Genomic DNA, 22,007 nt, shown 5'->3' on the forward strand with positions numbered 1-22,007 from the left:
CAAGGGTATACCTGGTACTGACAAAGGCTTCTGCCCGGGAAAACAAAACCCACCACGCCATGTTCCTGGTCTCAGTTTCCAGTGCTCCATGGGCACTCTCAAAGCAGCCCGAGTTGGTACAGGTGGCACCTTGTCCCTGGGCGGCATCTTGATATTCGGGGAAATCCAGAAGGCAGCCAGCCCCTTAGGGCCGAGGGCCTACCTGGTACTGACAAAGGCTTCTGTCCGGGAAAACAAAACCCACCACGCCATGTTCCTGGTCTCAGTTTCCAGTGCTCCATGGGCACTCTCAAAGCAGCCCGAGTTGGCACAGGTGGCAGCTTGTCCATGGGCAGCACCTTGATATTCGTGGAAATCCAGCAGGCAGCCGGCCCCGAAGGTCCGAGGGCCTACCTAGTATTGACAAATGCTTCTGCTCAGGGAAACAAAACCCACCACCCCACGTTCCTGGTCTCAGTTTCCAGTGCTCCATGGGCACTCTCAAAGCAGCCCGAGTTGGCACAGGTGGCAGCTTGTCCCTGGCCGGCATATTGATATTGGTGGAAATCCAGCCGGCAACCGGCCCCGAAGGTCCGAGGGCCTCTCTTGTACTGAAAAAGGCTTCTGCTCAGGGAGACAAAACCCACCAGCCCACTATCCTGGTCTCAGTTTGCAGAGCTCCATGGGCACTCTCAAAGCAGCCCGAGTTGGCACAGGTGGCAACTCTTCCCTGGGCACCATCTTGATATTCAGGGAAATCCAGCAGGCAGCCAGCCCCGAAGGGCCGAGGGCCTACCTACTTCTGACAAATGCTTCTGCTCAGGGAGACAAAACCCACCACCCCACGTTCCTGGTCTCAGTTTGCAGTGCTCCATGGGCACTCTTAAAGCAGCCCGAGTTGGCACAGGTGGCAGCTCTTCCCTGGGCGGCATCTTGATATTCGTGGAAATCCAGAATGCAGCCGGCCCCGAAGGGCCAAGGGCCTACCAGGTATTGACACGGGCTTCTGCCCGGGGAAACAAAACCCACCACCCCACGTTCCTGGTCTCAGTTTGCAGAGCTCCATGGGCACTCTCAAAGCAGCCCGAGTTGCCACAGGTGGCAGCTTGTCCCTGGGCGGCACCTTGATATTCGTGGAAATCCAGGGGACATCCAGCCCCGAAGGCCCGAACGCCTACCGAGTAGTGACAAATGCTTCTGCTCAAAGAATAAAAACCCACTAGCCCACGTTCCTGGTCTCAGTTTGCAGAGCTCCATGGGCACTCTCAAAGCAGCCCGAGTTGGCACAGGTGGCAGCTTGTCCCTGGGCAGCATCTTGATATTCGGGGAAATCCAGAAGGCAGCCGGCCCCTTAGGGCCGAGGGCATACCTGGTACTGACAAAGGCTTCTGCCCGGGAAAACAAAACCCACCACGCCATGTTCCTGGTCTCAGTTTCCAGTGTTCCATGGGCACTCTCAAAGCAGCCCGAGTTGGCACAGGTGGCAGCTAGTCCCTGGGCGGCACCTTGATATTCGTGGAAATCCAGCCGGCAACCGGCCCCGAAGGTCCGAGGGCCTCTCTTGTACTGAAAAAGGCTTCTGCCCGGGGAAACAAAACCCACCACCCCACGTTCCTGGTCTCAGTTTGCAGAGCTCCATGGGCACTCTCAAAGCAGCCCGAGTTGGCACAGGTGGCAGCTTGTCCCTGGGCGGCACCTTGATATTCGTGGCAATCGAGGGGACATCCAGCCCCGAAGGCGCGAAGGCCTACCTAGTAGTGACAAACGCTTCTGCTCAAAGAATAAAAACCCACTAGCCCACGTTCCTGGTCTCAGTTTGCAGTGCTCCATGGGCACTCTCAAAGCAGCCCGAGTTGGCACAGGTGGCAGCTTGTCCCTGGGCGGCATCTTGATATTCGGGGAAATACAGAAGGCAGCCGGCCCCTTAGGGCCGAGGGTATACCTGGTACTGACAAAGGCTTCTGCCCGGGAAAACAAAACCCACCACCCCATGTTCCTGGTCTCAGTTTGCAGTGCTCCATGGGCACTCTCAAAGCAGCCCGAGTTGGCACAGGTGGCAGCTCTTCTCTGGGCGGCATATTGATATTGGTGGAAATCCAGCCGGCAACCGGCCCCGAAGGTCCGAGGGCCTCTCTTGTACTGAAAAAGGCTTCTGCCCAGGGAGACAAAACCCACCAGCCCACGTTCCTGGTCTCAGTTTGCAGAGCTCCATGGGCACCCTCAAAGCAGCCCGAGTTGGCACAGCTGGCAGCTTGTCCCTGGGCGGCACCTTGATATTCGTGGAAATCCAGAAGGCAGCCAGCCCCGAAGGTCTGAGGCCCTACCTAGTATTGACAAATGCTTCTGCTCAGGGAAACAAAACCCACCAGCCCACGTTCCTGGTCTCAGTTTGCAGAGCTCCATGGGCACGCTCAAAGCAGCCCGAGTTGGCACAGGTGGCAGCTTGTCCCTGGGCGGCATCTTGCGATTTGTGGAAATCCAGCCGGCAACCGGCCCCGAAGGTCCGAGGGCCTCTCTTGTACTGAAAAAGGCTTCTGCCCAGGGAGACAAAACCCACCAGCCCACGTTCCTGGTCTCAGTTTGCAGAGCTCCATGGGCACTCTCAAAGCAGCCCGAGTTGGCACAGTTGGCAGCTTGTCCCTGGGCAGCATCTTGATATTCAGGGACATCCAGCAGGCAGCCAGCCCCGAAGGGCCGAGGGCCTACCTAGTACTGACAAATGCTTCTGCTCAGGGAGACAAAACCCACCACCCCACGTTCCTGGTCTCAGTTTGCAGTGCTCCATGGGCACTCTCAAAGCAGCCCGAGTTGGCACAGGTGGCAGCTTGTCCCTGGGCGGCATCTTGATATTCGGGGAAATCCAGAATGCAGCCGGCCCCTTAGGGCCACGGGTATACCTGGTACTGACAAAGGCTTCTGCCCGGGAAAACAAAACCCACCACGCCATGTTCCTGGTCTCAGTTTGCAGTGCTCCATGGGCACTCTCAAAGCAGCCCGAGTTGGCACAGGTGGCAGCTTGTCCCTGGGCGGCATCTTGCGATTGGTGGAATTCCAGCCGGCAACCGGCCCCGAAGGTCCGAGGGACTGTCTTGTACTGAAAAAGGCTTCTGCCCGGGGAGACAAAACCCACCAGCCCACGTTCCTGGTCTCAGTTTGCAGAGCTCCATGGGCACTCTAAAAAGCAGCCCGAGTTGGCACAGGTGGCAGCTTGTCCCTGGGCGGCACCTTGATATTCGTGGCAATCCAGCGGACAGCCCGCCCCAACGGCCCGAAGGCCTACCTGGTACTGACAAAGGCTTCTGCCAGGGGAAACAAAACCCACCACCCCACGTTCCTGGTCTCAGTTTGCAGTGCTCCATGGGCACTCTCAAAGCAGCCCGAGTTGGCACAGGTGGCAGCTTGTCCCTGGGCGGCATCTTGATATTCGGGGAAATCCAGAAGGCAGCCAGCCCCTTAGGGCCGAGGGCCTACCTGGTACTGACAAAGGCTTCTGCCCGGGAAAACAAAACCCACCACGCCATGTTCCTGGTCTCAGTTTCCAGTGCTCCATGGGCACTCTCAAAGCAGCCCGAGTTGGCACAGGTGGCAGCTTGTCCATGGGCGGCACCTTGATATTCGTGGAAATCCAGCAGGCAGCCGGCCCCGAAGGTCCGAGGGCCTACCTAGTATTGACAAATGCTTCTGCTCAGGGAAACAAAACCCACCACCCCACGTTCCTGGTCTCAGTTTCCAGTGCTCCATGGGCACTCTCAAAGCAGCCCGAGTTGGCACAGGTGGCAGCTCTTACCTGGGCGGCATATTGATATTGGTGGAAATCCAGCCGGCAACCGGCCCCGAAGGTCCGAGGGCCTCTCTTGTACTGAAAAAGGCTTCTGCCCAGGGAGACAAAACCCACCACCCCACGTTCCTGGTCTCAGTTTGCAGAGCTCCATAGGCACTCTCAAAGCAGCCCGAGTTGGCACAGGTGGCAACTCTTCCCTGGGCAGCATCTTGATATTCAGGGAAATCCAGCAGGCAGCCAGCCCCGAAGGGCCGAGGGCCTACCTAGTACTGACAAATGCTTCTGCTCAGGGAGAAAAAACCCACCACCCCACGTTCCTGGTCTCAGTTTGCAGAGCTCCGTGGGCACTCTCAAAGCAGCCCGAGTTGGCACAGGTGGCAGCTCTTCCCTGGGCGGCATCTTGATATTCGTGGAAATCCAGAATGCAGCCAGCCCCGAAGGGCCAAGGGCCTACCAGGTATTGACACGGGCTTCTGCCCGGGGAAACAAAACCCACCAGCCCACATTCCTGATCTCAGTTTGCAGAGCTCCATGGGCACTCTAAAAAGCAGCCCGAGTTGGCACAGCTGGCAGCTTGTCCCTGGGCGGCATCTTGATATTCGGGGAAATCCAGAATGCAGCCGGCCCCTTAGGGCCAAGGGTATACCTGGTACTGACAAAGGCTTCTGCCCGGGAAAACAAAACCCACCACGCCATGTTCCTGGTCTCAGTTTCCAGTGCTCCATGGGCACTCTCAAAGCAGCCCGAGTTGGCACAGGTGGCAGCTTGTCCCTGGGCGGCATCTTGCGATTGGTGGAAATCCAGCTGGCAAACGGCCCCGAAGGTCCGAGGGCCTGTCTTGTACTGAAAAAGGCTTCTGCCCGGGGAGACAAAACCCACCAGCCCACGTTCCTGGTCTCAGTTTGCAGAGCTCCATGGGCACTCTAAAAAGCAGCCCGAGTTGGCACAGGTGGCAGCTTGTCCCTGGGCGGCACCTTGATATTCGTGGCAATCCAGCGGACAGCCCGCCCCAACGGCCCGAAGGCCTACCTGGTACTGACAAAGGCTTCTGCCAGGGGAAACAAAACCCACCACCCCACGTTCCTGGTCTCAGTTTCCAGTGCTCCATGGGCACTCTCAAAGCAGCCCGAGTTGGCACAGGTGGCAGCTCTTCCCTGGGCGGCATCTTGATATTCGGGGAAATCCAGAATGCAGCCAGCCCCGAAGGGCCAAGGGCCTACCAGGTATTGACACGGGCTTCTGCCAGGGGAAACAAAACCCACCAGCCCACGTTCCTGGTCTCAGTTTGCAGAGCTCCATGGGCACTCTCAAAGCAGCCCGAGTTGGCACAGGTGGCAGCTTGTCCCTGGGCGGCACCTTGATATTCGTGGCAATCCAGCGGACAGCCCGCCCCAACGGCCCGAAGGCCTACCTGGTACTGACAAAGGCTTCTGCCCGGGGAAACAAAACCCACCACCCCACGTTCCTGGTCTCAGTTTGCAGTGCTCCATGGGCACTCTCAAAGCAGCCCGAGTTGGCACAGGTGGCAGCTTGTCCCTGGGCGGCATCGTGATATTCGGGGAAATCCAGAAGGCAGCCGGCCCCTTAGGGCCGAAGGCCTACCTGGTACTGACAAAGGCTTCTGCCCGGGAAAACAAAACCCACCACGCCATGTTCCTGGTCTCAGTTTCCAGTGCTCCATGGGCACTCTCAAAGCAGCCCGAGTTGGCACAGGTGGCAGCTTGTCCATGGGCGGCACCATGATATTCGTGGAAATCCAGCAGGCAGCCAGCCCCGAAGGTCCGAGGGCCTACCTAGTATTGACAAATGCTTCTGCTCAGGGAAACAAAACCCACCACCCCACGTTCCTGGTCTGAGTTTCCAGTGCTCCATGGGCACTCTCAAAGCAGCCCGAGTTGGCACAGGTGGCAGCTCTTCCCTGGGCGGCATATTGATATTGGTGGAAATCCAGCTGGCAACCGGCCCCGAAGGTCCGAGGGCCTCTCTTGTACTGAAAAAGGCCTCTGCCCAGGGAGACAAAACCCACCAGCCCACGTTCCTGGTCTCAGTTTGCAGAGCTCCATGGGCACTCTCAAAGCAGCCCGAGTTGGCTCAGGTGGCAGCTTGTCCCTGGGCGGCACCTTGATATTCGTGGCAATCCAGCGGACAGCCCGCCCCAAAGGCCCGAAGGCCTACCTGGTACTGACAAAGGCTTCTGCCAGGGGAAACAAAACCCACCACCCCACGTTCCTGGTCTCAGTTTCCAGTGCTCCATGGGCACTCTCAAAGCAGCCCGAGTTGGCACAGGTGGCAGCTTGTCCCTGGGCGGCATCGTGATATTCGGGGAAATCCAGAAGGCAGCCGGCCCCTTAGGGCCGAGGGCCTACCTGGTACTGAAAAAGGCTTCTGCCCGGGAAAACAAAACCCACCACGCCATGTTCCTGGTCTCAGTTTCCAGTGCTCCATGGGCACTCTCAAAGCAGCCCGAGTTGGCACAGGTGGCACCATGTCCATGGGCGGCACCTTGATATTCGTGGAAATCCAGCAGGCAGCCAGCCCCGAAGGTCCGAGGGCCTACCTAGTATTGACAAATGCTTCTGCTCAGAGAAACAAAACCCACCACCCCACGTTCCTGGTCTCAGTTTCCAGTGCTCCATGGGCACTCTCAAAGCAGCCCGAGTTGGCACAGGTGGCAGCTTGTCCCTGGGCGGCATCTTGCGATTGGTGGAATTCCAGCCGGCAACCGGCCCCGAAGGTCCGAGGGCCTGTCTTGTACTGAAAAAGGCTTCTGCCCGGGGAGACAAAACCCACCAGCCCACGTTCCTGGTCTCAGTTTGCAGAGCTCCATGGGCACTCTAAAAAGCAGCCCGAGTTGGCACAGGTGGCAGCTTGTCCCTGGGCGGCACCTTGATATTCGTGGCAATCCAGCGGACAGCCCGCCCCAACGGCCCGAAGGCCTACCTGGTACTGACAAAGGCTTCTGCCAGGGGAAACAAAACCCACCACCCCACGTTCCTGGTCTCAGTTTGCAGTGCTCCATGGGCACTCTCAAAGCAGCCCGAGTTGGCACAGGTGGCAGCTCTTCCCTGGGCGGCATCTTGATATTCGGGGAAATCCAGAATGCAGCCAGCCCCGAAGGGCCAAGGGCCTACCAGGTATTGACACGGGCTTCTGCCCGGGGAAACAAAACCCACCAGCCCACGTTCCTGGTCTCAGTTTGCAGAGCTCCATGGGCACTCTCAAAGCAGCCCGAGTTGGCACAGGTGGCAGCTTGTCCCTGGGCGGCACCTTGATATTCGTGGCAATCCAGCGGACAGCCCGCCCCAACGGCCCGAAGGCCTACCTGGTACTGACAAAGGCTTCTGCCCGGGGAAACAAAACCCACCACCCCACGTTCCTGGTCTCAGTTTGCAGTGCTCCATGGGCACTCTCAAAGCAGCCCGAGTTGGCACAGGTGGCAGCTTGTCCCTGGGCGGCATCGTGATATTCGGGGAAATCCAGAAGGCAGCCGGCCCCTTAGGGCCGAGGGCCTACCTGGTACTGACAAAGGCTTCTGCCCGGGAAAACAAAACCCACCACGCCATGTTCCTGGTCTCAGTTTCCAGTGCTCCATGGGCACTCTCAAAGCAGCCCGAGTTGGCACAGGTGGCAGCTTGTCCATGGGCGGCACCATGATATTCGTGGAAATCCAGCAGGCAGCCGGCCCCGAAGGTCCGAGGGCCTACCTAGTATTGACAAATGCTTCTGCTCAGGGAAACAAAACCCACCAGCCCACGTTCCTGGTCTCAGTTTGCAGAGCTCCATGGGCACTCTAAAAAGCAGCCCGAGTTGGCACAGGTGGCAGCTTGTCCCTGGGTGGCACCTTGATATTCGTGGCAATCCAGCGGACAGCCCGCCCCAACGGCCCGAAGGCCTACCTGGTACTGACAAAGGCTTCTGCCAGGGGAAACAAAACCCACCACCCCACGTTCCTGGTCTCAGTTTGCAGTGCTCCATGGGCACTCTCAAAGCAGCCCGAGTTGGCACAGGTGGCAGCTTGTCCCTGGGCGGCATCGTGATATTCGGGGAAATCCAGAAGGCAGCCGGCCCCTTAGGGCCGAGGGCCTACCTGGTACTGACAAATGCTTCTGCCCGGGAAAACAAAACCCACCACGCCATGTTCCTGGTCTCAGTTTCCAGTGCTCCATGGGCACTCTCAAAGCAGCCCGAGTTGGCACAGGTGGCAGCTCTTCCCTGGCCGGCATATTGATATTGGTGGAAATCCAGCCGGCAACCGGCCCCGAAGGTCCGAGGGCCTGTCTTGTACTGAAAAAGGCTTCTGCCCAGGGAGACAAAACCCACCAGCCCACGTTCCTGATCTCAGTTTGCAGAGCTCCATGGGCACTCTCAAAGCAGCCCGAGTTGGCACAGGTGGCAGCTTGTCCTTGGGCGGCACCTTGATATTCGTGGCAATCCAGGGGACATCCAGCCCCGAAGGCCCGAAGGCCTACCTAGTAGTGACAAATGCTTCTGCTCAAAGAATAAAAACCCACTAGCCCACGTTCCTGGTCTCAGTTTGCAGAGCTCCGTGGGCACTCTCAAAGCAGCCCGAGTTGGCACAGGTGGCAGCTCTTCCCTGGGCAGCATCTTGATATTCGGTGAAATCCAGCAGGCAGCCAGCCCCAAAGGGCCAAGGGCCTACCTAGTACTGACAAATGCTTCTGCTCACGGAGAAAAAACCCACCAGCCCACGTTCCTGGTCTCAGTTTGCAGAGCTCCATGGGCACTCTAAAAAGCAGCCCGAGTTGGCACAGGTGGCAGCTTGTCCCTGGGCGGCATCTTGATATTCGTGGCAATCCAGCGGACAGCCCGCCCCAAAGGCCCGAAGGCCTACCTGGTACTGACAAAGGCTTCTGCCCGGGGAAACAAAACCCACCACCCCACGTTCCTGGTCTCAGTTTCCAGTGCTCCATGGGCACTCTCAAAGCAGCCCGAGTTGGCACAGGTGGCAGCTTGTCCCTGGGCGGCATCGTGATATTCGGGGAAATCCAGAAGGCAGCCGGCCCCTTAGGGCCGAGGGCCTACCTGGTACTGAAAAAGGCTTCTGCCCGGGAAAACAAAACCCACCACGCCATGTTCCTGGTCTCAGTTTCCAGTGCTCCATGGGCACTCTCAAAGCAGCCCGAGTTGGCACAGGTGGCACCTTGTCCATGGGCGGCACCTTGATATTCGTGGAAATCCAGCAGGCAGCCAGCCCCGATGGTCCGAGGGCCTACCTAGTATTGACAAATGCTTCTCCTCAGGGAAACAAAACCCACCACCCCACGTTCCTGGTCTCAGTTTCCAGTGCTCCATGGGCACTCTCAAAGCACCCCGAGTTGGCACAGGTGGCAGCTTGTCCCTGGGCGGCATCTTGCGATTGGTGGAAATCCAGCTGGCAAACGGCCCCGAAGGTCCGAGGGCCTGTCTTGTACTGAAAAAGGCTTCTGCCCGGGGAGACAAAACCCACCAGCCCACGTTCCTGGTCTCAGTTTGCAGAGCTCCATGGGCACTCTAAAAAGCAGCCCGAGTTGGCACAGGTGGCAGCTTGTCCCTGGGCGGCACCTTGATATTCGTGGCAATCCAGCGGACAGCCCGCCCCAACGGCCCGAAGGCCTACCTGGTACTGACAAAGGCTTCTGCCAGGGGAAACAAAACCCACCACCCCACGTTCCTGGTCTCAGTTTCCAGTGCTCCATGGGCACTCTCAAAGCAGCCCGAGTTGGCACAGGTGGCAGCTCTTCCCTGGGCGGCATCTTGATATTCGGGGAAATCCAGAATGCAGCCAGCCCCGAAGGGCCAAGGGCCTACCAGGTATTGACACGGGCTTCTGCCAGGGGAAACAAAACCCACCAGCCCACGTTCCTGGTCTCAGTTTGCAGAGCTCCATGGGCACTCTCAAAGCAGCCCGAGTTGGCTCAGGTGGCAGCTTGTCCCTGGGCGGCACCTTGATATTCGTGGCAATCCAGCGGACAGCCCGCCCCAAAGGCCCGAAGGCCTACCTGGTACTGACAAAGGCTTCTGCCAGGGGAAACAAAACCCACCACCCCACGTTCCTGGTCTCAGTTTCCAGTGCTCCATGGGCACTCTCAAAGCAGCCCGAGTTGGCACAGGTGGCAGCTTGTCCCTGGGCGGCATCGTGATATTCGGGGAAATCCAGAAGGCAGCCGGCCCCTTAGGGCCGAGGGCCTACCTGGTACTGAAAAAGGCTTCTGCCCGGGAAAACAAAACCCACCACGCCATGTTCCTGGTCTCAGTTTCCAGTGCTCCATGGGCACTCTCAAAGCAGCCCGAGTTGGCACAGGTGGCACCATGTCCATGGGCGGCACCTTGATATTCGTGGAAATCCAGCAGGCAGCCAGCCCCGAAGGTCCGAGGGCCTACCTAGTATTGACAAATGCTTCTGCTCAGAGAAACAAAACCCACCACCCCACGTTCCTGGTCTCAGTTTCCAGTGCTCCATGGGCACTCTCAAAGCAGCCCGAGTTGGCACAGGTGGCAGCTTGTCCCTGGGCGGCATCTTGCGATTGGTGGAATTCCAGCCGGCAACCGGCCCCGAAGGTCCGAGGGCCTGTCTTGTACTGAAAAAGGCTTCTGCCCGGGGAGACAAAACCCACCAGCCCACGTTCCTGGTCTCAGTTTGCAGAGCTCCATGGGCACTCTAAAAAGCAGCCCGAGTTGGCACAGGTGGCAGCTTGTCCCTGGGCGGCACCTTGATATTCGTGGCAATCCAGCGGACAGCCCGCCCCAACGGCCCGAAGGCCTACCTGGTACTGACAAAGGCTTCTGCCAGGGGAAACAAAACCCACCACCCCACGTTCCTGGTCTCAGTTTGCAGTGCTCCATGGGCACTCTCAAAGCAGCCCGAGTTGGCACAGGTGGCAGCTCTTCCCTGGGCGGCATCTTGATATTCGGGGAAATCCAGAATGCAGCCAGCCCCGAAGGGCCAAGGGCCTACCAGGTATTGACACGGGCTTCTGCCCGGGGAAACAAAACCCACCAGCCCACGTTCCTGGTCTCAGTTTGCAGAGCTCCATGGGCACTCTCAAAGCAGCCCGAGTTGGCACAGGTGGCAGCTTGTCCCTGGGCGGCACCTTGATATTCGTGGCAATCCAGCGGACAGCCCGCCCCAACGGCCCGAAGGCCTACCTGGTACTGACAAAGGCTTCTGCCCGGGGAAACAAAACCCACCACCCCACGTTCCTGGTCTCAGTTTGCAGTGCTCCATGGGCACTCTCAAAGCAGCCCGAGTTGGCACAGGTGGCAGCTTGTCCCTGGGCGGCATCGTGATATTCGGGGAAATCCAGAAGGCAGCCGGCCCCTTAGGGCCGAGGGCCTACCTGGTACTGACAAAGGCTTCTGCCCGGGAAAACAAAACCCACCACGCCATGTTCCTGGTCTCAGTTTCCAGTGCTCCATGGGCACTCTCAAAGCAGCCCGAGTTGGCACAGGTGGCAGCTTGTCCATGGGCGGCACCATGATATTCGTGGAAATCCAGCAGGCAGCCGGCCCCGAAGGTCCGAGGGCCTACCTAGTATTGACAAATGCTTCTGCTCAGGGAAACAAAACCCACCAGCCCACGTTCCTGGTCTCAGTTTGCAGAGCTCCATGGGCACTCTAAAAAGCAGCCCGAGTTGGCACAGGTGGCAGCTTGTCCCTGGGCGGCATCTTGATATTCGTGGCAATCCAGCGGACAGCCCGCCCCAAAGGCCCGAAGGCCTACCTGGTACTGACAAAGGCTTCTGCCCGGGGAAACAAAACCCACCACCCCACGTTCCTGGTCTCAGTTTCCAGTGCTCCATGGGCACTCTCAAAGCAGCCCGAGTTGGCACAGGTGGCAGCTTGTCCCTGGGCGGCATCGTGATATTCGGGGAAATCCAGAAGGCAGCCGGCCCCTTAGGGCCGAGGGCCTACCTGGTACTGAAAAAGGCTTCTGCCCGGGAAAACAAAACCCACCACGCCATGTTCCTGGTCTCAGTTTCCAGTGCTCCATGGGCACTCTCAAAGCAGCCCGAGTTGGCACAGGTGGCACCTTGTCCATGGGCGGCACCTTGATATTCGTGGAAATCCAGCAGGCAGCCAGCCCCGAAGGTCCGAGGGCCTACCTAGTATTGACAAATGCTTCTGCTCAGGGAAACAAAACCCACCACCCCACGTTCCTGGTCTCAGTTTCCAGTGCTCCATGGGCACTCTCAAAGCAGCCCGAGTTGGCACAGGTGGCAGCTCTTCCCTGGCCGGCATATTGATATTGGTGGAAATCCAGCCGGCAACCGGCCCCGAAGGTCCGAGGGCCTGTCTTGTACTGAAAAAGGCTTCTGCCCAGGGAGACAAAACCCACCAGCCCACGTTCCTGATCTCAGTTTGCAGAGCTCCATGGGCACTCTCAAAGCAGCCCGAGTTGGCACAGGTGGCAGCTTGTCCTTGGGCGGCACCTTGATATTCGTGGCAATCCAGGGGACATCCAGCCCCGAAGGCCCGAAGGCCTACCTAGTAGTGACAAATGCTTCTGCTCAAAGAATAAAAACCCACTAGCCCACGTTCCTGGTCTCAGTTTGCAGAGCTCCGTGGGCACTCTCAAAGCAGCCCGAGTTGGCACAGGTGGCAGCTCTTCCCTGGGCAGCATCTTGATATTCGGTGAAATCCAGCAGGCAGCCAGCCCCAAAGGGCCAAGGGCCTACCTAGTACTGACAAATGCTTCTGCTCACGGAGAAAAAACCCACCAGCCCACGTTCCTGGTCTCAGTTTGCAGAGCTCCATGGGCACTCTAAAAAGCAGCCCGAGTTGGCACAGGTGGCAGCTTGTCCCTGGGCGGCATCTTGATATTCGTGGCAATCCAGCGGACAGCCCGCCCCAAAGGCCCGAAGGCCTACCTGGTACTGACAAAGGCTTCTGCCCGGGGAAACAAAACCCACCACCCCACGTTCCTGGTCTCAGTTTCCAGTGCTCCATGGGCACTCTCAAAGCAGCCCGAGTTGGCACAGGTGGCAGCTTGTCCCTGGGCGGCATCGTGATATTCGGGGAAATCCAGAAGGCAGCCGGCCCCTTAGGGCCGAGGGCCTACCTGGTACTGAAAAAGGCTTCTGCCCGGGAAAACAAAACCCACCACGCCATGTTCCTGGTCTCAGTTTCCAGTGCTCCATGGGCACTCTCAAAGCAGCCCGAGTTGGCACAGGTGGCACCTTGTCCATGGGCGGCACCTTGATATTCGTGGAAATCCAGCAGGCAGCCAGCCCCGATGGTCCGAGGGCCTACCTAGTATTGACAAATGCTTCTCCTCAGGGAAACAAAACCCACCACCCCACGTTCCTGGTCTCAGTTTCCAGTGCTCCATGGGCACTCTCAAAGCACCCCGAGTTGGCACAGGTGGCAGCTTGTCCCTGGGCGGCATCTTGCGATTGGTGGAAATCCAGCTGGCAAACGGCCCCGAAGGTCCGAGGGCCTGTCTTGTACTGAAAAAGGCTTCTGCCCGGGGAGACAAAACCCACCAGCCCACGTTCCTGGTCTCAGTTTGCAGAGCTCCATGGGCACTCTAAAAAGCAGCCCGAGTTGGCACAGGTGGCAGCTTGTCCCTGGCGGCACCTTGATATTCGTGGCAATCCAGCGGACAGCCCGCCCCAACGGCCCGAAGGCCTACCTGGTACTGACAAAGGCATCTGCCAGGGGAAACAAAACCCACCACCCCACGTTCCTGGTCTCAGTTTGCAGTGCTCCATGGGCACTCTCAAAGCAGCCCGAGTTGGCACAGGTGGCAGCTCTTCCCTGGGCGGCATCTTGATATTCGGGGAAATCCAGAATGCAGCCAGCCCCGAAGGGCCAAGGGCCTACCAGGTATTGACACGGGCTTCTGCCAGGGGAAACAAAACCCACCAGCCCACGTTCCTGGTCTCAGTTTCCAGTGCTCCATGGGCACTCTCAAAGCAGCCCGAGTTGGCACAGGTGGCAGCTTGTCCCTGGGCGGCACCTTGATATTCGTGGCAATCCAGCGGACAGCCCGCCCCAACGGCCCGAAGGCCTACCTGGTACTGACAAAGGCTTCTGCCCGGGGAAACAAAACCCACCACCCCACGTTCCTGGTCTCAGTTTCCAGTGCTCCATGGGCACTCTCAAAGCAGCCCGAGTTGGCACAGGTGGCAGCTTGTCCCTGGGCGGCATCGTGATATTCGGGGAAATCCAGAAGGCAGCCGGCCCCTTAGGGCCGAAGGCCTACCTGGTACTGACAAAGGCTTCTGCCCGGGAAAACAAAACCCACCACGCCATGTTCCTGGTCTCAGTTTCCAGTGCTCCATGGGCACTCTCAAAGCAGCCCGAGTTGGCACAGGTGGCAGCTTGTCCATGGGCGGCACCATGATATTCGTGGAAATCCAGCAGGCAGCCAGCCCCGAAGGTCCGAGGGCCTACCTAGTATTGACAAATGCTTCTGCTCAGGGAAACAAAACCCACCACCCCACGTTCCTGGTCTGAGTTTCCAGTGCTCCATGGGCACTCTCAAAGCAGCCCGAGTTGGCACAGGTGGCAGCTCTTCCCTGGGCGGCATATTGATATTGGTGGAAATCCAGCTGGCAACCGGCCCCGAAGGTCCGAGGGCCTCTCTTGTACTGAAAAAGGCCTCTGCCCAGGGAGACAAAACCCACCAGCCCACGTTCCTGGTCTCAGTTTGCAGAGCTCCATGGGCACTCTCAAAGCAGCCCGAGTTGGCTCAGGTGGCAGCTTGTCCCTGGGCGGCACCTTGATATTCGTGGCAATCCAGCGGACAGCCCGCCCCAAAGGCCCGAAGGCCTACCTGGTACTGACAAAGGCTTCTGCCAGGGGAAACAAAACCCACCACCCCACGTTCCTGGTCTCAGTTTCCAGTGCTCCATGGGCACTCTCAAAGCAGCCCGAGTTGGCACAGGTGGCAGCTTGTCCCTGGGCGGCATCGTGATATTCGGGGAAATCCAGAAGGCAGCCGGCCCCTTAGGGCCGAGGGCCTACCTGGTACTGAAAAAGGCTTCTGCCCGGGAAAACAAAACCCACCACGCCATGTTCCTGGTCTCAGTTTCCAGTGCTCCATGGGCACTCTCAAAGCAGCCCGAGTTGGCACAGGTGGCACCTTGTCCATGGGCGGCACCTTGATATTCGTGGAAATCCAGCAGGCAGCCAGCCCCGAAGGTCCGAGGGCCTACCTAGTATTGACAAATGCTTCTGCTCAGGGAAACAAAACCCACCACCCCACGTTCCTGGTCTCAGTTTCCAGTGCTCCATGGGCACTCTCAAAGCAGCCCGAGTTGGCACAGGTGGCAGCTTGTCCCTGGGCGGCATCTTGCGATTGGTGGAATTCCAGCCGGCAACCGGCCCCGAAGGTCCGAGGGCCTGTCTTGTACTGAAAAAGGCTTCTGCCCGGGGAGACAAAACCCACCAGCCCACGTTCCTGGTCTCAGTTTGCAGAGCTCCATGGGCACTCTAAAAAGCAGCCCGAGTTGGCACAGGTGGCAGCTTGTCCCTGGGCGGCACCTTGATATTCGTGGCAATCCAGCGGACAGCCCGCCCCAACGGCCCGAAGGCCTACCTGGTACTGACAAAGGCTTCTGCCAGGGGAAACAAAACCCTCCACCCCACGTTCCTGGTCTCAGTTTGCAGTGCTCCATGGGCACTCTCAAAGCAGCCCGAGTTGGCACAGGTGGCAGCTCTTCCCTGGGCGGCATCTTGATATTCGGGGAAATCCAGAATGCAGCCAGCCCCGAAGGGCCAAGGGCCTACCAGGTATTGACACGGGCTTCTGCCCGGGGAAACAAAACCCACCAGCCCACGTTCCTGGTCTCAGTTTGCAGAGCTCCATGGGCACTCTCAAAGCAGCCCGAGTTGGCACAGGTGGCAGCTTGTCCCTGGGCGGCACCTTGATATTCGTGGCAATCCAGCGGACAGCCCGCCCCAACGGCCCGAAGGCCTACCTGGTACTGACAAAGGCTTCTGCCCGGGAAAACAAAACCCACCACCCCACGTTCCTGGTCTCAGTTTGCAGTGCTCCATGGGCACTCTCAAAGCAGCCCGAGTTGGCACAGGTGGCAGCTTGTCCCTGGGCGGCATCGTGATATTCGGGGAAATCCAGAAGGCAGCCGGCCCCTTAGGGCCGAGGGCCTACCTGGTACTGACAAAGGCTTCTGCCCGGGAAAACAAAACCCACCACGCCATGTTCCTGGTCTCAGTTTCCAGTGCTCCATGGGCACTCTCAAAGCAGCCCGAGTTGGCACAGGTGGCAGCTTGTCCATGGGCGGCACCATGATATTCGTGGAAATCCAGCAGGCAGCCGGCCCCGAAGGTCCGAGGGCCTACCTAGTATTGACAAATGCTTCTGCTCAGGGAAACAAAACCCACCAGCCCACGTTCCTGGTCTCAGTTTGCAGAGCTCCATGGGCACTCTAAAAAGCAGCCCGAGTTGGCACAGGTGGCAGCTTGTCCCTGGGCGGCATCTTGATATTCGTGGCAATCCAGCGGACAGCCCGCCCCAAAGGCCCGAAGGCCTACCTGGTACTGACAAAGGCTTCTGCCCGGGGAAACAAAACCCACCACCCCACGTTCCTGGTCTCAGTTTCCAGTGCTCCATGGGCACTCTCAAAGCAGCCCGAGTTGGCACAGGTGGCAGCTTGTCCCTGGGCGGCATCGTGATATTCGGGGAAATCCAGAAGGCAGCCGGCCCCTTAGGGCCGAGGGCCTACCTGGTACTGAAAAAGGCTTCTGCCCGGGAAAACAAAACCCACCACGCCATGTTCCTGGTCTCAGTTTCCAGTGCTCCATGGGCACTCTCAAAGCAGCCCGAGTTGGCACAGGTGGCACCTTGTCCATGGGCGGCACCTTGATATTCGTGGAAATCCAGCAGGCAGCCAGCCCCGAAGGTCCGAGGGCCTACCTAGTATTGACAAATGCTTCTGCTCAGGGAAACAAAACCCACCACCCCACGTTCCTGGTCTCAGTTTCCAGTGCTCCATGGGCACTCTCAAAGCAGCCCGAGTTGGCACAGGTGGCAGCTCTTCCCTGGGCGGCATATTGATATTGGTGGAAATCCAGCTGCCAATCGGCCCCGAAGGTCCGAGGGCCTCTCTTGTACTGAAAAAGGCTTCTGCCCAGGGAGACAAAACCCACCAGCCCACGTTCCTGGTCTCAGTTTGCAGAGCTCCATGGGCACTCTCAAAGCAGCCCGAGTTGGCTCAGGTGGCAGCTTGTCCCTGGGCGGCACCTTGATATTCGTGGCAATCCAGCGGACAGCCCGCCCCGATGGCCCGAAGGCCTACCTGGTACTGACAAAGGCTTCTGCCAGGGGAAACAAAACCCACCAGCCCACGTTCCTGGTCTCAGTTTGCAGAGCTCCATGGGCACTCTCAAAGCAGCCCGAGTTGGCACAGGTGGCAGCTTGTCCCTGGGCGGCATCGTGATATTCGGGGAAATCCAGAAGGCAGCCGGCCCCTTAGGGCCGAGGGCCTACCTGGTACTGAAAAAGGCTTCTGCCCGGGAAAACAAAACCCACCACGCCATGTTCCTGGTCTCAGTTTCCAGTGCTCCATGGGCACTCTCAAAGCAGCCCGAGTTGGCACAGGTGGCACCATGTCCATGGGCGGCACCTTGATATTCGTGGAAATCCAGCAGGCAGCCAGCCCCGAAGGTCCGAGGGCCTACCTAGTATTGACAAATGCTTCTGCTCAGAGAAACAAAACCCACCACCCCACGTTCCTGGTCTCAGTTTCCAGTGCTCCATGGGCACTCTCAAAGCAGCCCGAGTTGGCACAGGTGGCAGCTTGTCCCTGGGCGGCATCTTGCGATTGGTGGAATTCCAGCCGGCAACCGGCCCCGAAGGTCCGAGGGCCTGTCTTGTACTGAAAAAGGCTTCTGCCCGGGGAGACAAAACCCACCAGCCCACGTTCCTGGTCTCAGTTTGCAGAGCTCCATGGGCACTCTAAAAAGCAGCCCGAGTTGGCACAGGTGGCAGCTTGTCCCTGGGCGGCACCTTGATATTCGTGGCAATCCAGCGGACAGCCCGCCCCAACGGCCCGAAGGCCTACCTGGTACTGACAAAGGCTTCTGCCAGGGGAAACAAAACCCACCACCCCACGTTCCTGGTCTCAGTTTGCAGTGCTCCATGGGCACTCTCAAAGCAGCCCGAGTTGGCACAGGTGGCAGCTCTTCCCTGGGCGGCATCTTGATATTCGGGGAAATCCAGAATGCAGCCAGCCCCGAAGGGCCAAGGGCCTACCAGGTATTGACACGGGCTTCTGCCCGGGGAAACAAAACCCACCAGCCCACGTTCCTGGTCTCAGTTTGCAGAGCTCCATGGGCACTCTCAAAGCAGCCCGAGTTGGCACAGGTGGCAGCTTGTCCCTGGGCGGCACCTTGATATTCGTGGCAATCCAGCGGACAGCCCGCCCCAACGGCCCGAAGGCCTACCTGGTACTGACAAAGGCTTCTGCCCGGGGAAACAAAACCCACCACCCCACGTTCCTGGTCTCAGTTTGCAGTGCTCCATGGGCACTCTCAAAGCAGCCCGAGTTGGCACAGGTGGCAGCTTGTCCCTGGGCGGCATCGTGATATTCGGGGAAATCCAGAAGGCAGCCGGCCCCTTAGGGCCGAGGGCCTACCTGGTACTGACAAAGGCTTCTGCCCGGGAAAACAAAACCCACCACGCCATGTTCCTGGTCTCAGTTTCCAGTGCTCCATGGGCACTCTCAAAGCAGCCCGAGTTGGCACAGGTGGCAGCTTGTCCATGGGCGGCACCATGATATTCGTGGAAATCCAGCAGGCAGCCGGCCCCGAAGGTCCGAGGGCCTACCTAGTATTGACAAATGCTTCTGCTCAGGGAAACAAAACCCACCAGCCCACGTTCCTGGTCTCAGTTTGCAGAGCTCCATGGGCACTCTAAAAAGCAGCCCGAGTTGGCACAGGTGGCAGCTTGTCCCTGGGCGGCATCTTGATATTCGTGGCAATCCAGCGGACAGCCCGCCCCAAAGGCCCGAAGGCCTACCTGGTACTGACAAAGGCTTCTGCCCGGGGAAACAAAACCCACCACCCCACGTTCCTGGTCTCAGTTTCCAGTGCTCCATGGGCACTCTCAAAGCAGCCCGAGTTGGCACAGGTGGCAGCTTGTCCCTGGGCGGCATCGTGATATTCGGGGAAATCCAGAAGGCAGCCGGCCCCTTAGGGCCGAGGGCCTACCTGGTACTGAAAAAGGCTTCTGCCCGGGAAAACAAAACCCACCACGCCATGTTCCTGGTCTCAGTTTCCAGTGCTCCATGGGCACTCTCAAAGCAGCCCGAGTTGGCACAGGTGGCACCTTGTCCATGGGCGGCACCTTGATATTCGTGGAAATCCAGCAGGCAGCCAGCCCCGAAGGTCCGAGGGCCTACCTAGTATTGACAAATGCTTCTGCTCAGGGAAACAAAACCCACCACCCCACGTTCCTGGTCTCAGTTTCCAGTGCTCCATGGGCACTCTCAAAGCAGCCCGAGTTGGCACAGGTGGCAGCTCTTCCCTGGCCGGCATATTGATATTGGTGGAAATCCAGCCGGCAACCGGCCCCGAAGGTCCGAGGGCCTGTCTTGTACTGAAAAAGGCTTCTGCCCAGGGAGACAAAACCCACCAGCCCACGTTCCTGATCTCAGTTTGCAGAGCTCCATGGGCACTCTCAAAGCAGCCCGAGTTGGCACAGGTGGCAGCTTGTCCTTGGGCGGCACCTTGATATTCGTGGCAATCCAGGGGACATCCAGCCCCGAAGGCCCGAAGGCCTACCTAGTAGTGACAAATGCTTCTGCTCAAAGAATAAAAACCCACTAGCCCACGTTCCTGGTCTCAGTTTGCAGAGCTCCGTGGGCACTCTCAAAGCAGCCCGAGTTGGCACAGGTGGCAGCTCTTCCCTGGGCAGCATCTTGATATTCGGTGAAATCCAGCAGGCAGCCAGCCCCAAAGGGCCAAGGGCCTACCTAGTACTGACAAATGCTTCTGCTCACGGAGAAAAAACCCACCAGCCCACGTTCCTGGTCTCAGTTTGCAGAGCTCCATGGGCACTCTAAAAAGCAGCCCGAGTTGGCACAGGTGGCAGCTTGTCCCTGGGCGGCATCTTGATATTCGTGGCAATCCAGCGGACAGCCCGCCCCAAAGGCCCGAAGGCCTACCTGGTACTGACAAAGGCTTCTGCCCGGGGAAACAAAACCCACCACCCCACGTTCCTGGTCTCAGTTTCCAGTGCTCCATGGGCACTCTCAAAGCAGCCCGAGTTGGCACAGGTGGCAGCTTGTCCCTGGGCGGCATCGTGATATTCGGGGAAATCCAGAAGGCAGCCGGCCCCTTAGGGCCGAGGGCCTACCTGGTACTGAAAAAGGCTTCTGCCCGGGAAAACAAAACCCACCACGCCATGTTCCTGGTCTCAGTTTCCAGTGCTCCATGGGCACTCTCAAAGCAGCCCGAGTTGGCACAGGTGGCACCTTATCCATGGGCGGCACCTTGATATTCGTGGAAATCCAGCAGGCAGCCAGCCCCGATGGTCCGAGGGCCTACCTAGTATTGACAAATGCTTCTCCTCAGGGAAACAAAACCCACCACCCCACGTTCCTGGTCTCAGTTTCCAGTGCTCCATGGGCACTCTCAAAGCACCCCGAGTTGGCACAGGTGGCAGCTTGTCCCTGGGCGGCATCTTGCGATTGGTGGAAATCCAGCTGGCAAACGGCCCCGAAGGTCCGAGGGCCTGTCTTGTACTGAAAAAGGCTTCTGCCCGGGGAGACAAAACCCACCAGCCCACGTTCCTGGTCTCAGTTTGCAGAGCTCCATGGGCACTCTAAAAAGCAGCCCGAGTTGGCACAGGTGGCAGCTTGTCCCTGGGCGGCACCTTGATATTCGTGGCAATCCAGCGGACAGCCCGCCCCAACGGCCCGAAGGCCTACCTGGTACTGACAAAGGCATCTGCCAGGGGAAACAAAACCCACCACCCCACGTTCCTGGTCTCAGTTTGCAGTGCTCCATGGGCACTCTCAAAGCAGCCCGAGTTGGCACAGGTGGCAGCTCTTCCCTGGGCGGCATCTTGATATTCGGGGAAATCCAGAATGCAGCCAGCCCCGAAGGGCCAAGGGCCTACCAGGTATTGACACGGGCTTCTGCCAGGGGAAACAAAACCCACCAGCCCACGTTCCTGGTCTCAGTTTCCAGTGCTCCATGGGCACTCTCAAAGCAGCCCGAGTTGGCACAGGTGGCAGCTTGTCCCTGGGCGGCACCTTGATATTCGTGGCAATCCAGCGGACAGCCCGCCCCAACGGCCCGAAGGCCTACCTGGTACTGACAAAGGCTTCTGCCCGGGGAAACAAAACCCACCACCCCACGTTCCTGGTCTCAGTTTCCAGTGCTCCATGGGCACTCTCAAAGCAGCCCGAGTTGGCACAGGTGGCAGCTTGTCCCTGGGCGGCATCGTGATATTCGGGGAAATCCAGAAGGCAGCCGGCCCCTTAGGGCCGAAGGCCTACCTGGTACTGACAAAGGCTTCTGCCCGGGAAAACAAAACCCACCACGCCATGTTCCTGGTCTCAGTTTCCAGTGCTCCATGGGCACTCTCAAAGCAGCCCGAGTTGGCACAGGTGGCAGCTTGTCCATGGGCGGCACCATGATATTCGTGGAAATCCAGCAGGCAGCCAGCCCCGAAGGTCCGAGGGCCTACCTAGTATTGACAAATGCTTCTGCTCAGGGAAACAAAACCCACCACCCCACGTTCCTGGTCTGAGTTTCCAGTGCTCCATGGGCACTCTCAAAGCAGCCCGAGTTGGCACAGGTGGCAGCTCTTCCCTGGGCGGCATATTGATATTGGTGGAAATCCAGCTGGCAACCGGCCCCGAAGGTCCGAGGGCCTCTCTTGTACTGAAAAAGGCCTCTGCCCAGGGAGACAAAACCCACCAGCCCACGTTCCTGGTCTCAGTTTGCAGAGCTCCATGGGCACTCTCAAAGCAGCCCGAGTTGGCTCAGGTGGCAGCTTGTCCCTGGGCGGCACCTTGATATTCGTGGCAATCCAGCGGACAGCCCGCCCCAAAGGCCCGAAGGCCTACCTGGTACTGACAAAGGCTTCTGCCAGGGGAAACAAAACCCACCACCCCACGTTCCTGGTCTCAGTTTCCAGTGCTCCATGGGCACTCTCAAAGCAGCCCGAGTTGGCACAGGTGGCAGCTTGTCCCTGGGCGGCATCGTGATATTCGGGGAAATCCAGAAGGCAGCCGGCCCCTTAGGGCCGAGGGCCTACCTGGTACTGAAAAAG

The sequence above is a fragment of the Motacilla alba genome, chromosome 20 (genome assembly GCF_015832195.1).
Source record: "Motacilla alba alba isolate MOTALB_02 chromosome 20, Motacilla_alba_V1.0_pri, whole genome shotgun sequence".
In the NCBI taxonomy this organism is placed as follows: domain Eukaryota; kingdom Metazoa; phylum Chordata; class Aves; order Passeriformes; family Motacillidae; genus Motacilla; species Motacilla alba.